We start from the raw sequence: 15,403 nt of genomic DNA, 5'->3' as shown, positions 1-15,403 counted from the left end.
TTTTTAATAAATATGCCAAAACCTTGAGTAAGCCTTTTCACATTGTTATTGTCATTATGGGGTGTTGTGTGTAGAATTCTGAGGTAAAAAATAATTTCATCCATTTTGGAGTAAGGCTGTAACATAACAAAATGTGGAAAAGTGATGCACTGTGAATACTTTCTGGATGCACTGTAAGCCGCTGCCTGCTCTCCATCTATCTCATGCTTCCGCCTTCACAAAAGTTGGCATTTAAAAGACGGCTGTATGAAGAAGGTGGACAGCGGCGTCGAGTACACTGGCAAAAGGCGCCGGCTTAGGTGAGTTAACCTCCCTCTGCATGGCCTGCGCCCCCCGCATACTTGGGAATAATTTAGCTTTTTGCTAAATTGATCTCGCTCATCCCTAGTTTTTAGTTATGGAAGATGCCCACCCAAAACTCATTACCGTTTAAAAAGACCTGTTTTTTTCAATCAACAACTGACTTCTTTTAACTTCTAAGGGCTCGTTCACACCTAAGCGGGAATCGCACGATTCCTGCTAACCGCAAACCGCTAGCAGTTTTTAAAACCGCTAGTCCTATTGTACCCTATGGCAGCGTTTTGCAATTAGTGATAATTGCAAATGCATTTTGGTGGCAATTCTGGAGCGATCGTGATTAGCATGTATAGAACCGCTAATCGCGATCGCTCCCAAAGCACTACTTTGTCCATTATAATCGCGGAAAAATCACTCCCGCAAAACGCTAGCGGTTATCCCTAGCGTTTTGTGATTTCAAGTGTGAACGGGGCCTAAGAATCCAGCAACATCTCTATTGAACTTCACAATTTTTCTCTACATTATGAAGTCAATGAAATAAATCTTCCACCTCATGCTGTGACTTTTCACCACACCATGGTCCCTATTCATTTAGGCAGGGAACACACTTGTCTTTCAGTTTTCTGCGCGCGTTTTCCTGCATACTTTTTCTGCACACCAAGTGCGTTTCTATGCAGGAAAACGCGCGCGTTTTTTCACAGCAGCTGATGTAGTTAATAGAGAAAACTGACCAGATGTGCAGAATCATCATGCAGAATGTCAGTTTTTTTTCTGCTCGCGAACAACATATTAAGTGTGTACTAGCCCATCGATTAACATGAGTTCTCACACTCAAATTCAAGCAAGATAATACTCAAAAGTAAGTTTGATATCCTTTTTACCCATTTTTGGGTGCATTTTTAGCTGCAATGTACTGTAAAGTTACTTTGTAGAGAAGATGAAAATGTATCTCCAGGAGAAAACTCAGAGGAAAAGTGAATTGCATATGGGCCCTTTCTAGGAATGTATACTGGTCTCAAGAGGATGTAACGTGTAACTAACAATAGACCTGCATTGTGAGCAATTGCCAACATCGATTATGTTCGCCAGAGATGCTAAAAATCTCCATTTGCTTATTTAGTGGGTATGAAACCTCTACCACTCATGCAGGTATGTTATCTCTAGAGATAAGTCATGACTAGAGATTATTAGTGAGATGCTCATTTTTCAGGGTGATACACACTGTTGCACTTTACTACAAACAGCTTGAAACTAGGTCAGTAAAATGCAGTTGCTGCTGATCTAGATTGACCCCATTCTAAACTACACACATACTTCAATAAATGTTAGCATCTCACTGGTCTCTAATGATGACAAGTTGCAGAGCAGTTTCACACATGTGACATGGTACAAATGCAGAGAAAGCTAGTGACCTCCCCCCTACCTTCTACAGTAGGTGGGAAAGTTGACATGGACAGTTCTGTTAGGAAAACAATGATTTAGTGAGCACTTTGTCCAGTGGCGTAGCTAGAGACTATGGGGCCTCATAGCAAAATGTTTATGGGGTCATCAGATCTAGGAACTCTTGAGCAATGCCACCAGCCCCAAACCTATAGATGTGAGTTGACTGGGAAATTTTCATTTCCATACAATGTACAATCCATGGGCAGTGAGACAAAGTCAGAGGGTGGAGAAACAAAGTGAACGCATCAAGTACCACTTGGGCCCCTTCCTCTCCAGGGCTCCATAGCAGTTGCTATGGCTGCTATGTCTATTGCTACGCCCCTGACTTTGTCTCGTCTTGCAGCACTAAAATCCAAATTTAATTCCCATCCAGGTCACTGTCTCCATGGTGTTTATTTTATCACTGTATGTGGATTTCTCTGAGTATTCTAGATTCTTCCCACATTCCAAGAACATACTGATAGGTTAATAGGCTTCCCCCAGAGTTGGATCTAGACTATGATTGGGATATATGACTGCAGTAGACAGCTTAGATTGTGAGCTCTTTTGAGTCACTAGCAGAAGAATTACTTCATTTTTCAGATAATTCATGTATTTGTCATAGTTTCATTGACTCTAATTTGGTGATAACATTAGTTGGTGGGTATATAAGGGATCTAGTCAATGTTGCACAGTACCAAAACCAGTAAACACAGATTTATCAAATCCAGACAATGTGCAGAAGGTATGCAGAAATTCTGTGGTCAATCAGGGCTTTAAAGAGAATCTGTACTCTAAAATTCTTACAATAAAAAGCATACCATTCTATTCATTATGTTCTCCTGGGCCCCTTTGTGCTGTTTCTGCCACTCCCTGCTGCAATCCTGGCTTGTAATTAACAGTTTAAAGCCCCATCTACACAATACAATTCTTTGTACGATTCAATTACGATTCTATTTACGGTCCAATTAAATCCGACATGTCCGATCGGGATTCGATTCGATTTGCCATTGTTTTGCAATGGCAAATCGAATTGAATTGAATCGAACCCCGATTGGACATGTTGGATTTAATCGGATCGTAAATAGAATCGTAATCGAATCGTACAAAGAATCGTATCGTGTAGCTTGGGCTTTAGGCAGTGTTTACAAACAAATGACATGGCTTCTAACCGGAGTATGATACGCTGAGAACAGCTTACTGTGTGACTCATGCAAAGCTTGGAGAGGGTGTGTAAAGCTTCTGCCAATGACAAGCAGTGCTGCACATTCCACACATTCCAGCCTCAGCCCGACAGAGCCGACAGAGGAGAGAAGAAAAGATTTATTACAGAGACAGTGCAACTAGAAAATGCTGCAGTACGACAGACCACATTAGAACAGGCATAGGAACTTATAGGATAGAAGAAATAAGATTACAGAGTCTCTTTAAGGGACATTGGCCTCAATTCACTAAGCTTAACTCCTGTCTTTAATAACTCTTCAGAGCTGTTTTACAGTTATTACAATTATATCACCATGGTGATAACTTAAAACAGCTCAGAAGAGTTATTAAAGACAAGAGTTAAGGTTAGTGAATTGAGGTCATTGGGTTGGGAGAGAAATGGAGGCTGTCATATTTTTTTAATCATGCCAGATTGCCTGGATGCCCTGCTTATCTTATGTCTACTACTAGTACTATACGCCCTGTAGTGCTGTCTGTATTGCCAGATGTAATCTGGCAGTCTTTGTGAGCATAGTCATATGAGATCTGCTTTTTAACTGCGGCTCCCTTCCTAGTCCACCCCATTTATTGTTTGTTTCTCTGATCATATTGTATAAAAGTCCTCCTCAACAAATAACATCTAATAACATCAGAGGAAGAAGAAAGGAAAGAAAACCAAAGGCAAGAGACAATGGGGGTACTCACAAAAGTCCATTAAAAGGCATGTTACACTGATAGAGCATGCAAACGTAAATGAGTGCTATGTAAACTGCGTACGTGACTTATGGAAATAGTGTATGCACATTATACACTTAACACATATGTTGCTACTTCACACCTGTAAAGAGTGTGACCCTTGCCTTGGGTGCCTACTACGCCAATGCTATTAACACTAAACACTTACATTTTACATGTACTTTCTGTGCCATGTAAAATTTAACAGACTTTCATGAATACAACCCAATATAAGCTGAGTTTTATGAGTATACAAAAGGGTCTATCAAAATACATATCACAGTCTGGCATTTGGTTCATAAAACAGACAGATATCCTCTGGACATATACAGCATTCAAATATTATCAAATGTCATAAGCACACATTTGGCAATACAGAAGTAGTACTTGTGTGTATCATGGTTACACCAATTTCAACCAAAAAATTTTAAAATAAAAAATTGGTACCAGTATCAGTTTTAATAATACAAACCATACATCAATAAAAGGCCATTATAAGGGTAGTATAAGGGGTTAAAACACTACTAGAGTAAAGAAACATATAGAAAGAAAAACATATAGCAAAGATAACATATAACAATGTGTAACCAATGGTATAAAAGTACTCCAAGCTACACAAAAGCACGTAAAACAAACAAAAAGATGAATCATAGCAGAAAAACCTAAAGCTACATACAAACCTTCAACAAGCATACAACGCGCACATGACCACCCACACGAGCTGACGAACTGCACGACCTGACGTACTGCATGACCTTTATGTCCACACATCCAGACAGATAAATGACCAACTCATTTACATACTGCGCACGAAAGCAAAATGACGGACTACACACTGAAAACAAGTAGTTTACTAGTCGTTTAAACGTCTTTTACACACGCATCAACTGCACAATATCGGACCAACAGTCGTGTGAATAGATCTGACAGTTAAATCGTTTGAACCGCCTGCTATCAGTCGCTCGTCAAGTCATTTGCACGTGTACACATGCCTGATTGTAGTCCAACAGTCTGAAACAGACTAAAGTCAGGCGACAATCAGGGAGTTTTGTTGAGAGTGTGTGCGAGACTTAAAACATGTGAGAAATGTTAATGTTGAGCTTTTAGTTTGATGACCTTCAGATGATAACTGGTTATATTTATAAAGGCACTGGTTCCACATATTTATGTATCAGAATGGGTACAGTGTTGGTGCCATGTAACCATGTATACCAGTAGGTATTTTGGGATTGGGGACAGGGCTTAGTGAGAAAAATCCTGGAAATGGCCATTAAATACAGTGACACAGAAAGGACGACTTGTTCATTTCCCTTATTTAAAACACATAATGTACAAAACACAGTATGTCGTGTAAAGTTTCTTGCCTATTCTAAAGAACCAGACCAACATGTAAAACCTGAGTGTAACTGGAGAACTACTTGCTTATATTTCAAATCCCTCTAGATACTTATTTAGTTAATTCCGTTCGGTAAGATTAGAATATACTCTGCTCCTGAGCATCCTATTACAACTCTGATTACTATCACCTGGGCTTTGTTCATTAATATTACAAAAAAAATGTTTTTGAACAGTCCCTTGATTATGTCCATCTGTTGTAGAGAATTATTATTATTATTAATTTATAAAGCACCAACATATTCCGTGGCGCTGTACAATGTAAGAAAACAAACAAGGGATACATAATGATACAGACAATAATATACATCAAATATGAACACTGATACAAAATACAGCACTGCTGATTACAATTTGATTTAACATGATGACTAAAATGTATAAATGTCTAACAGTGTGCAAGCAATTAAATTAATAATAGTCCATGACACAAAAGGATGAGAGCCCTGCCCTTGCGAGCTTACAATCTAAAGGAATGGGGTGGAAACAAGAGGTGGGGATGTATACAGTATATGTACAGACAGTGCGCAATTAGGTTATTTAGTGGGTGCATGGCCTAAGCTAGAGAATATGCTTGTCGGAAAAGGTGGGTTTTGAGGGAGCGTTTAAAAATTTCAAAGGTGGGAGAGTGGCGAATGTGTTGTCGAAGGGCATTCCAGAGGAGGGGTGAGGCACGTGAGAAGTCTTGTACACGTGAATGTGAGGAGGTAATTGTAGAAGAGGATAGAAGAAGCTTGTGTGCAGATCTGAGATTGCGATTGGGTTGGTATCTGGAGACTAGTGAGGATAAAACTATGAAAAATGATGTGAAGATAAATTGTGAAGAACAGAAATAAACATACAATTTAAGTGGTGTACCCAAACAAGGCAATCAACGTGAACTCTCATACCTTAAAGCAAAAGAAAGCTCTAGAGACCAATATTTTTTTCTGTGCCTGGAGATGGACTTTAAAGCAAACCTGAAGTGAAAATAAACTGAGATAAACAATTGTATCAGTCCTAATCTTAAACAGCTTGAAAATATGAGGATTGCAGATAACAATTATCACTTTATTGGCACAATCGGTCAAAAACACCTACAAAAATCCCCTTTAAAAACATACTTATGGCGGTGTCTAACATGCCCCCCGCTCTCACAGCCGGCTGTGTAAAACAACCTTCCACGCCACACACACTAATCAAAATTGGCCATTGTCACTCCAATGTTTATGTGTCCTCGTCAGGACTTCAATCATAAAGGGCGACTAACGGCACAAATAGACACTGCTGCTGCGTTATATATCAAGCTCTGAAAGGCTGCATCACAGTTCCATGACCCTTGCAATAACGCAGATAATATGAGCGCACATATAGATTGCATATACAGAGCTCTGCCCTCAGAGGCTCTCACAACCGTGGAGCACGGTGTGTGATGTCCGCCCGCCTCCGTTCTGAACCTGCATGGGAAAGAGTGACACTATGTGCAGCATGGAATAAACTCTAAACCGCATGACAGCGGGGACTTGCTTGTAGAGAGCAGTGCGCTGCTGGAAGATGACAGCGGGGACTTGCTTGTAGAGAGCAGTGCGCTGCTGGAAGATGACAGCGGGGACTTGCTTGTAGAGAGCAGTGCGCTGCTGGAAGATGACAGCGGGGACTTGCTTGTAGAGAGCAGTGCGCTGCTGGAAGATGACAGCGGGGACTTGCTTGTAGAGAGCAGTGCGCTGCTGGAAGATGACAGCGGGGACTTGCTTGTAGAGAGCAGTGCGCTGCTGGAAGATGACAGCGGGGACTTGCTTGTAGAGAGCAGTGCGCTGCTGGAAGATGACAGCGGGGACTTGCTTGTAGAGAGCAGTGCGCTGCTGGAAGATGACAGCGGGGACTTGCTTGTAGAGAGCAGTGCGCTGCTGGAAGATGACAGCGGGGACATGCTTGTAGAGAGCAGTGCGCTGCTGGAAGATGACAGCAGGGACTTGCTTGTAGAGAGCAGTGCGCCGCTGGAAGATGACAGCGGGGACTTGCTTGTAGAGAGCAGTGCGCCGCTGGAAGATGACAGTGGGGACTTGCTTGTAGAGAGCAGTGCGCTGCTGGAAGATGACAGCGGGGACTTGCTTGTAGAGAGCAGTGCGCTGCTGGAAGATGACAGCGGGGACTTGCTTGTAGAGAGCAGTGCGCTGCTGGAAGATGACAGCAGGGACTTGCTTGTAGAGAGCAGTGCGCTGCTGGAAGATGACAGCGGGGACTTGCTTGTAGAGAGCAGTGCGCTGCTGGAAGATGACAGCGGGGACTTGCTTGTAGAGAGCAGTGCGCTGCTGGAAGATGACAGCGGGGACTTGCTTGTAGAGAGCAATGCGCTGCTGGAAGATGACAGCGGGGACTTGCTTGTAGAGAGCAGTGCGCTGCTGGAAGATGACAGCGGGGACTTGCTTGTAGAGAGCAGTGCGCTGCTGGAAGATGACAGCGGGGACTTGCTTGTAGAGAGCAGTGTACTGTTGGAAGATGACAGCGGGGACTTGCTTGTAGAGAGCAGTGCGCAGCTGGAAGATGACAGTGGGGACTTGCTTGTAGAGAGCAGTGTGCTGCTGGAAGATGACAGCGGGGGACTTGCTTGTAGACAGCACGGTGCTGCTGGAAGATGACAGCGGGGACTTGCTTGTAGAGAGCAGTGCGCTGCTGGAAGATGACAGCGGTGACAGCGGGGATACTCTGCAGCATCAGCGGGTGCCTGAGAAATATCCAGGTGGTGAGGGATTTTTTTTAGGGGTTTTTGACCGATTGTGCCAATGTTTACTGTTTTCTACCTCCTTTAGATGAACAAAGGATCAATAGTGAAAAGTTAATTGTTTATACATTATACAGTACATTCTGGCACTAGGGAAAACACTTGTAGGAGGAAAAAACACTGATGGTGCCCTTTAATTAATGATGATTGATGTACTTTAAACAAAAGCCCATTAATATGTGAATTATAACTAATAAAACACATGTAAACAGATCTGTTATTAAAATGTTTTAATTATGCATATCCGGAAAGCTCAACAAATAACCGGCCATTTTAATCAGGTACACAGTGAACTTATTGCCAGCGAGAAAATTAACTGAACTCCCAGACTAATTTAACCATTTCATTTCTAACCACTTAAAGAGAAACTCCGACCAAGAATTTAACTTTATCCCAATCAGTAGCTGATACCCCCTTTTACATGACAAATCTATTGCATTTCACAAACAGACCATCAGGGGGCGCTGTATGACTGATTTTGTGCTGAAAACCCTCCCACAAGAGGCTCTGGTACGCGGTACTCTGGGCAAACTGCCACAATGTAACAATGTTCACAGACAGGAAATGGCTGTATACAGCTGTCTGTTAAAGCCAGAACAGCTAGAAACAGCTACATAACCTGCCCACAGTAAAAATGTCACCATGTAATACATGTCAGAATGTGAATCTGGGAGAGGAAAGATTTTACAATGAGCAAACACTGACTAAATCATTTATACATAATTATTGTAAAAATGAAGCACTTTTTTTATTACATTATTTTCACTGGAGTTCCTCTTTAACAATCACAGGATGTATATCTACTGACAGTGTAGTTGTGGAGAGTGCACCACCAGTTTGTCACTAAATGAGGCACATTTTAACCGTGACGAGTTGTAGAATACATTTTGGTGTGTCTTAAAGTTTGGACCAACGTCACATGAAAAGTAGGTAGGGACAAACTCAATCCAACATAAAAAAGTCATTTTCAAAATTATGATCAAACCTTGAAAAATGTTAGCAGAGCTACAAGAGACATATGTGGTAACATTTTAACCGTGATAAGTAGTAGAATAGAGTTTAGAAAGTTTTAGGGTTGAGGCCCATGTCTTGTGTATTCTTTTTAGTCAAAAACTGAATCAAAGGCAATTTTCACATATTCTGTACCAACATAAAAGACTTGTAAATTGAAAACAAAGTGACAGACTATAAAAGAAAAAAACATATATTGTTACCTTAGGAACTTGGTTAAAATATGTATGCCATGAGGGTATATTACTATTATTTTTTTGCAAATAAGTTCTTATAATCATCAATAGTGTACAATGAGAAAGCAAAAAATGAAAAACAGAAAAACACACCTTTATTTCCAAACACAATATTGTCACCATACATCATGCTAGGAACATAATCTTAACGTCGTTATAACCAGGATGGATAAGCAAATAACATTTTTGGGCTTAACTTATAGTTAGCACTGTTTATTGTAAAGCAGTAATGGATGCAAATGGAGAAATAGTGTGTTTTTTCTATTTTTTTTCCCTTTTAAATGCTTTGAAAATAAGGTACTTACTACACAAAAGTATCACACACTAAAAGTCTAATTTGTCCTGAAAAAAAAAAAACAATATATAGATCATTTAGGTGTGATTAGTAGTAATTAAGTTATTGGCTAATGAATGGGAGCAGTGTTGATAGGTGAAAATTGCTTTGGTCCTAAAGTGGCTAGAGACCATTTAACCATTTGATAGGTGAAAATTGCTTTGGTCCTAAAGTGGCTAGAGACCATTTAACCATTTTGTTTCACAGAGACAGTTTTTCAGATTTTAACACACATACATTTAATTGCTACAGATTTAAATGTTCACAATACTCCCCCCAAATCATATATTTTTTAAAAGTAGAGGCCAAAGAGAACAACACCAGAAAAAGCATTTTTACATTAAGATAGAGTAGAGAGGGTTTTGGATATCTGCTCATTTGTTTCTCCACTTCTTTTACCTCTGCCAGTGTGTACAGGAAAAGTTTTCCACTGCTGTCTCTGTGTATTTACTGTGTATTGCCACCTGACTTCATTTCACTGGGATAACTGACGGCAGAAACAACCCATTCTCAACTAAAATAAAACTTTAAGTGGAGTTTAACCTATGATGCTGCTCCTCTCTGTTTCCAGATCCTCTCTCACCAGCAGTGACGTCTGCATTGAGGGCCTCCATCTAGTAATACCTGTCTTTCCTAATTCTTCTGGTCATTGCTCTGGTACGTCGGTAATTGTGCTGTCAATCAAAGCCACACCTCATACCTTGCCATTAAGTCAAGTACCAGAGGGGACATGACTAGTAGCCATATTGGAAGAGAGCATAGCTGAATCTTTATTGTGGTGCCATTGGGTGACAACGGATCCAGAGAAGAGCAGCAGCAAAGATCAGAGGTAGAGCAGAAGGGAATAACTAGCGTTTCCTTTTAAAGGAAACCTGAAGTGAAAGGGATATGGTGGCTGCCATATTCATCTCCTTTTAAACAATACCAGTTGACTGGCAGCCCTGCTGATCTCTAATTTTTATATCTTAATAAAATGTGTTTTAAAAAATGTATTATAATTCTGGAAAATTCTTCTTAAAGAGACACTGAAGCGAACAAAAAAATATGATATAGTGAATTGGTTGTGTACTATGAATAATTACTAGAAGATTAGCAGCAAAGAAAATATTCTCATACTTTTATTTTCAGGTATATAGTGTTTTTTCTAACATTGCATCATTCTATAATATGTGCACATTACACAACACTCAGCATTCAAAATGAGTCTTTCAGAGCAGTCTGTGAAGTAATGACCTCTCCTCTAGCAGAGGAAAAGTAAATAGTCCAGGAACAGTTGAAATAATAAAAGTCAGATAACAGCCCTCTCCACGACTAACTTAGTCGGAGAGCTTAATGGCTTGTTTGCTTAGAGATAACAACTGGAGTTTCTCTTCCTGTACTGGAAACAATTACACTGATGTATCTGATCTTAATGTTTTATTTCTTAGCTGTGCTACACATACAAATCATAATATCATCATTTTTTTTCGCTTCAGTGTCTCTTTAAATGTAGGAAAATAATGTCCAAATTTATTTTACCATCTGAATATATGTTTAGACAAAAGCATTCCTATTTCCTGATTTTAAAAGAGAACTTTTGGAAAAGTATGTGGTCAGTGTGATTACAATGGGTCACTACTGGGTAAATCCCTCTCTTGAATGCCACAGAAGGGATGACCTGGCTGGGGGGTCTAGAGTTCAGTAGGAGGACCACCTGGGGAAAGAAGGTGTTCCTGCGCCTGGTGGTTCTGGATGGGTTAGCTCTGAAATGGTGGCCTGATGGGAGGAGCTCAAAGAATTGACTGCTTGGGTGGGTGGGGTCGTGCGAAATCCTGGTGGCCCTCGTTCTAATTCTGACATTATGGAGGAGGTCTAGAGGAGGCAGGGATGGGCCTATGATTTTTTCCAAAGCCCTAATTACTCTATGGAGTTTGTATTTGTCGCTTGCGGTAGCCCCAGCATACCAGACGATGAGGGAGGATTCAAAAATAACAATTTAAAAGCTGATCAGCAGGCCGCGTGGGAATTTTTTTCAGTTGGCAAAAAGAATAACCTCTGCTGTGCCCTCTTCTAAATTTTAGTGGTGCTCTGCCCCCATCTAAGGTCGTTAGTTAAAGAGGAACTGTAGATTGCTAATAAACACAGTGTTTCACCTCCCTGGGGATTCCCCAAGCCTCCAGCAGCCGTCCTTTCCCATGCCGCTCCTCAACGAGCCTCCGTTCGCCCGCCGCCAGCTAGTTTCGGTTTCGCCGCCGGGCCACTGCGCCTGGGCGGCTCTGGCCACGCATATCCTTTCTTCGCGTTCCCTGCTATTGCAGAGGGGAACGCGATGAAAGGAAGGATACGCTTGGCCAGAGCCGCACTGGCATCGACTTACAAGTCGAGGTATGGGACTGAGCGGCGGCGGGGGAATGGAGACTTGTTGAGGAGCGGCGCGGGACAGGACAGCTGCTGGGGGCTTGGGGAAGCCCCAGGTAAGTGAAACACTGTGTTTATTAGCAATCTACAGTTCCGCTTTAAGGTTGTACCAATGAACCGACCGCACGATACCCTGGAGACTTCGGTCTTGCCAATGAGGACTGGGTTTAGGGTGGAAGGGTGTTTCCTGAAATCCACAATCAGTTCGACAATCTTTGCCGTGTTAAGGAAAAGTTTATTGACCCTGAACCAGTTGCAGATTCTCTCCATCTCGCTACAGTAAGCATGCTTTTTGTTGCTGCTGATGAGGCAGATGATTATTGCGTCATCTGCAAATTGAATGACCTTAATGGAGTCAGTGGTTGAGGTACAGTTGTTGGTGTACAGGGAGAACAGGGACAGAATTCTGGCATAGGAATCGGAACTGGCAAGGTGTTCCGTGATGTACGTCAGACTGACGTTATTGGTGTCCTCGCCGGACATATTCGCCCTGTATGCGAATTGTGTTGGTCAAAAAGAGCATCGGTGGCACCCTTCAGGAAGACAAGAAGATCTTCATGATTGTCGGGGTTGGGGCCACTGGTCTGAAATTGTTGTGCTCTCTGTTTCCCAGTTTTTTGGGGACTGGAATAATCAAAACAACAAACTGTACTGGGAAATGCCTTAAAGCTAACCTGACGCTAACCTGAAGTGAAAATAAACCTATGTGATAATAAAGTATGTTTAGTAGTGATAGTAAATAGAACTTTACTGGAGTCTCATATTCTTATTTTCAATTTAAGAGGTTACATTGTAAACTTGACGTATAAACAGCAGCAATGCCAGTGTAGCATTAATTCAGCACAAACACAGAGAAATTACCTTTTAAAATGTTTATTGCTAAACTATTATCAGGAGTGTTTGTTCAGCCAGAGTTTTGGTTTCTAATAACTTTTCAGGAGAGCTGTTGCTGCTGTTAGAGTTCTCTGACCAACGTACAGCTGATTTTGTTTGATATAATGATTGCATTGTAAACTCCATACCATCTTGTTAATCATTAGCACCTGCATGGTATACTTATTCAATCAGACCATGTACCAAAGGCTTGCAAAACTTTAACTGTTAGCAATTGCACCTAGAAATATTTATATCAAAGACAAACAAACTTCCACTTTGCACTAGAGATCCACAAATTAAATTATAATACAACCAAAAAGAAGAATACTCCCTCATTCCTGTTATGAAGAAATTGGTACCGGTAATTCCTTCATAACAATTCAATCCTTTACAGCACTAGCATATGGACCTCATTCCATCTTTATAAATATGTTCACTTTTTTTGCATTAAATATGTGAATTGACATTTTACATATTTAAGTCCTGTGTAAACATAAATCCCTAAATCCCCCCACGTCCACCGTCATAACCAAACATTGTTTGCAAAACAGTACTCTGGATGTCATGCTCAAAGTATCCATCCTGAATGACATCTTCCATTTGAATCTCAGTTGTCAGTAGTTTTGTTAGTATGTGATTGGCTGATCCTGGCAAACACAACCAGCCAGTCAAAGACTTGAAAAGCTGACTGAAGCGAATGGAAAGCTGCTGCAACTCTTTCCTCTATGACACTGTGCGCTCTCATCCTATTTGCTGCCAAGACTTGCTCAATATTTAAGTTTGCAGATAATTCTTCATACATTTGTGGGAAAATTGCAGTCAGTGTGGATTCGTTTGAACATGCAAGAGCAGTTTGAAAAGTCTTGCTGTATTGAAATCAACAGTGCATGCAGTACACAATCAAGATCATTAACTGAAGGAATGGCTTGAAAGAGCTATTGTATTTAGGTTTACCATTTCATACATTACTGCACATAGCTGTGCAAACCAAAAGATTTAGTTTAAAATCCCTCACACATTTTATGATTGTTTTGTTTTTATTTGATATTTCACAGTTCTTTTCAAAATAACCTTATTTTAAAGTATACTTTTAATTTAAAGAAGGATTATACTGAAAATAACGTAATGAATAAAATTTACTATATTTACAGCAGTAAATTATTTAGTCAGTGTTTTCCCATTGTAAAACCGTTCCTCACCATTTCCTCTCCCTGATTTACATCTTGAAATGTATTACAGGTGGCAACATCTTTAGTGCTATCAGGTGCATTTCTGTGGAATGTTTGTCTACTGAGAGTTCTGAAGCCAGTAGAAATAATACCTGGTCTCGCAAGATGATCTGGGAGGAGAATATTATATATCTAATGTTTAGTTTGTGACATAGTTGGGAGGGTAGGGACACATAACATTATACAGCAATATATAGATATAGTAAGTGTTCCTGATGGTGAAATCATGATAATTAATGTAAACGTGGGTATCCTGAATAATTTACTACATTCTACTATAGCATATAAAAACAAGGAACACCAAGAGCCCCAATAGTGTAATATGTACTGGTAAATGGTTACTAGATAGAGTAAATATTAATACTCACAAACCAGGGTTACCATTAGGCAACCACTGTAAAGGCAGGTGGGGAGATTGTCCCGACCCCACTCAGGAATAAGAAGTCGCTCTCCGTAGATGAGAAAAAGGGGGTTCAACTCTCCACCCAGGGTGGACTCAATATTATGCAGGAGAACAGAGGCGCCAAAAGGATAAAAGGAAGCTAAATGAGCTTAAAAACCAAATTCTTGGTAAATAGAGGAGGTGGTGGACTTACCTCCTCCAAGTAGACACACAACGACTGTAGTAAAGACAGTCAATATATTTTATTAATGAACTCCAAACATGCAACGCGTTTCGCAGGTTTGATCCCGCTTCATCAGGCAATAACAACAGAGCAATAGCATATGTGGTCAGTAGAAGAGCCAAGACAGAGGTGCCTGGCTCTTCTACTGACCACATATGCTATTGCTCTGTTGTTATTGCCTGATGAAGCGGGATCAAACCTGCGAAACGCGTTGCATATTTGGAGTTCATTAATAAAATATATTGACTGTCTTTGCATATTTGGAGTTCATAAATAAAATATATTGACTGTCTTAACTAGTCGTTGTGTGTCTACTTGGAGGAGGTAAGTCCACCACTACCTCCTCCATTTACCAAGAATTTGGTTTTTAAGCTCATTTAGCTTCCTTTTATCCTTTTGGCGCCTCTGTTCTCCTACTATGGCATATGTCACTCCAGTGCCTCTTTAAGTAACGTAATTATAAATTCAGGAGTCAGGAACCTTTTAATTTGCATTGTTGAACAGGATTAAGATTCACCTTTTATGTTCTAAATTTTAAGCATCAAGTTTGTCACTGGGAAGTATTTTTGCACATCGGACAAAATGTCATCTTTATTTATGTGAAAGCTAGAAGTTTTGAATAAGAATGATACCATTTCTTCCTGCATTTACTAGCCTTGTTTCCATCTATGCGCTTCTGTCCACTTTTTATCAGCAAATCAATGTTACAGATTGATACATGTTGCTGAAAAGCAGACAGAAGCACACAGATGGAAACAAGGCCAGTAAATGCAAGAAGAAATGGTATCATCCTTATTCAAAACTTGTAACGGTACAACACTCTACTGCTATAAATGGAGAGTTTCTAAGTGCAACATTGTTGCATGGCGGAAGAAATCCTG

General features: G+C 40.5%; 1 protein-coding gene across 3 annotated transcripts in view; it reads right to left on the bottom strand.

The window, feature by feature from the left end:
- SLC45A3 (solute carrier family 45 member 3) overlaps positions 1 to 15,403 on the bottom strand; it is an 89,388-nt gene that overhangs the window by 49,658 nt on the left and 24,327 nt on the right. The window contains exon 1 of one of the 3 annotated variants that reach the window (XM_068269558.1): positions 5,943 to 6,013. The exons of the other annotated variants lie outside the window; for them this stretch is intronic. The gene's annotated coding sequence lies outside the window, so the exon portion shown is untranslated. Of the gene's footprint in view, positions 1 to 5,942; positions 6,014 to 15,403 lie in introns of those variants that run through there. 3 annotated transcript variants of the gene reach the window in all.

Source organism: Hyperolius riggenbachi, chromosome 2, assembly GCF_040937935.1.
Source record: "Hyperolius riggenbachi isolate aHypRig1 chromosome 2, aHypRig1.pri, whole genome shotgun sequence".
Lineage (NCBI taxonomy): Eukaryota > Metazoa > Chordata > Amphibia > Anura > Hyperoliidae > Hyperolius > Hyperolius riggenbachi.
The sequence above is the reverse complement of the archived record's forward strand: the minus strand, read 5'-3'. Positions and strand labels throughout refer to the sequence as shown.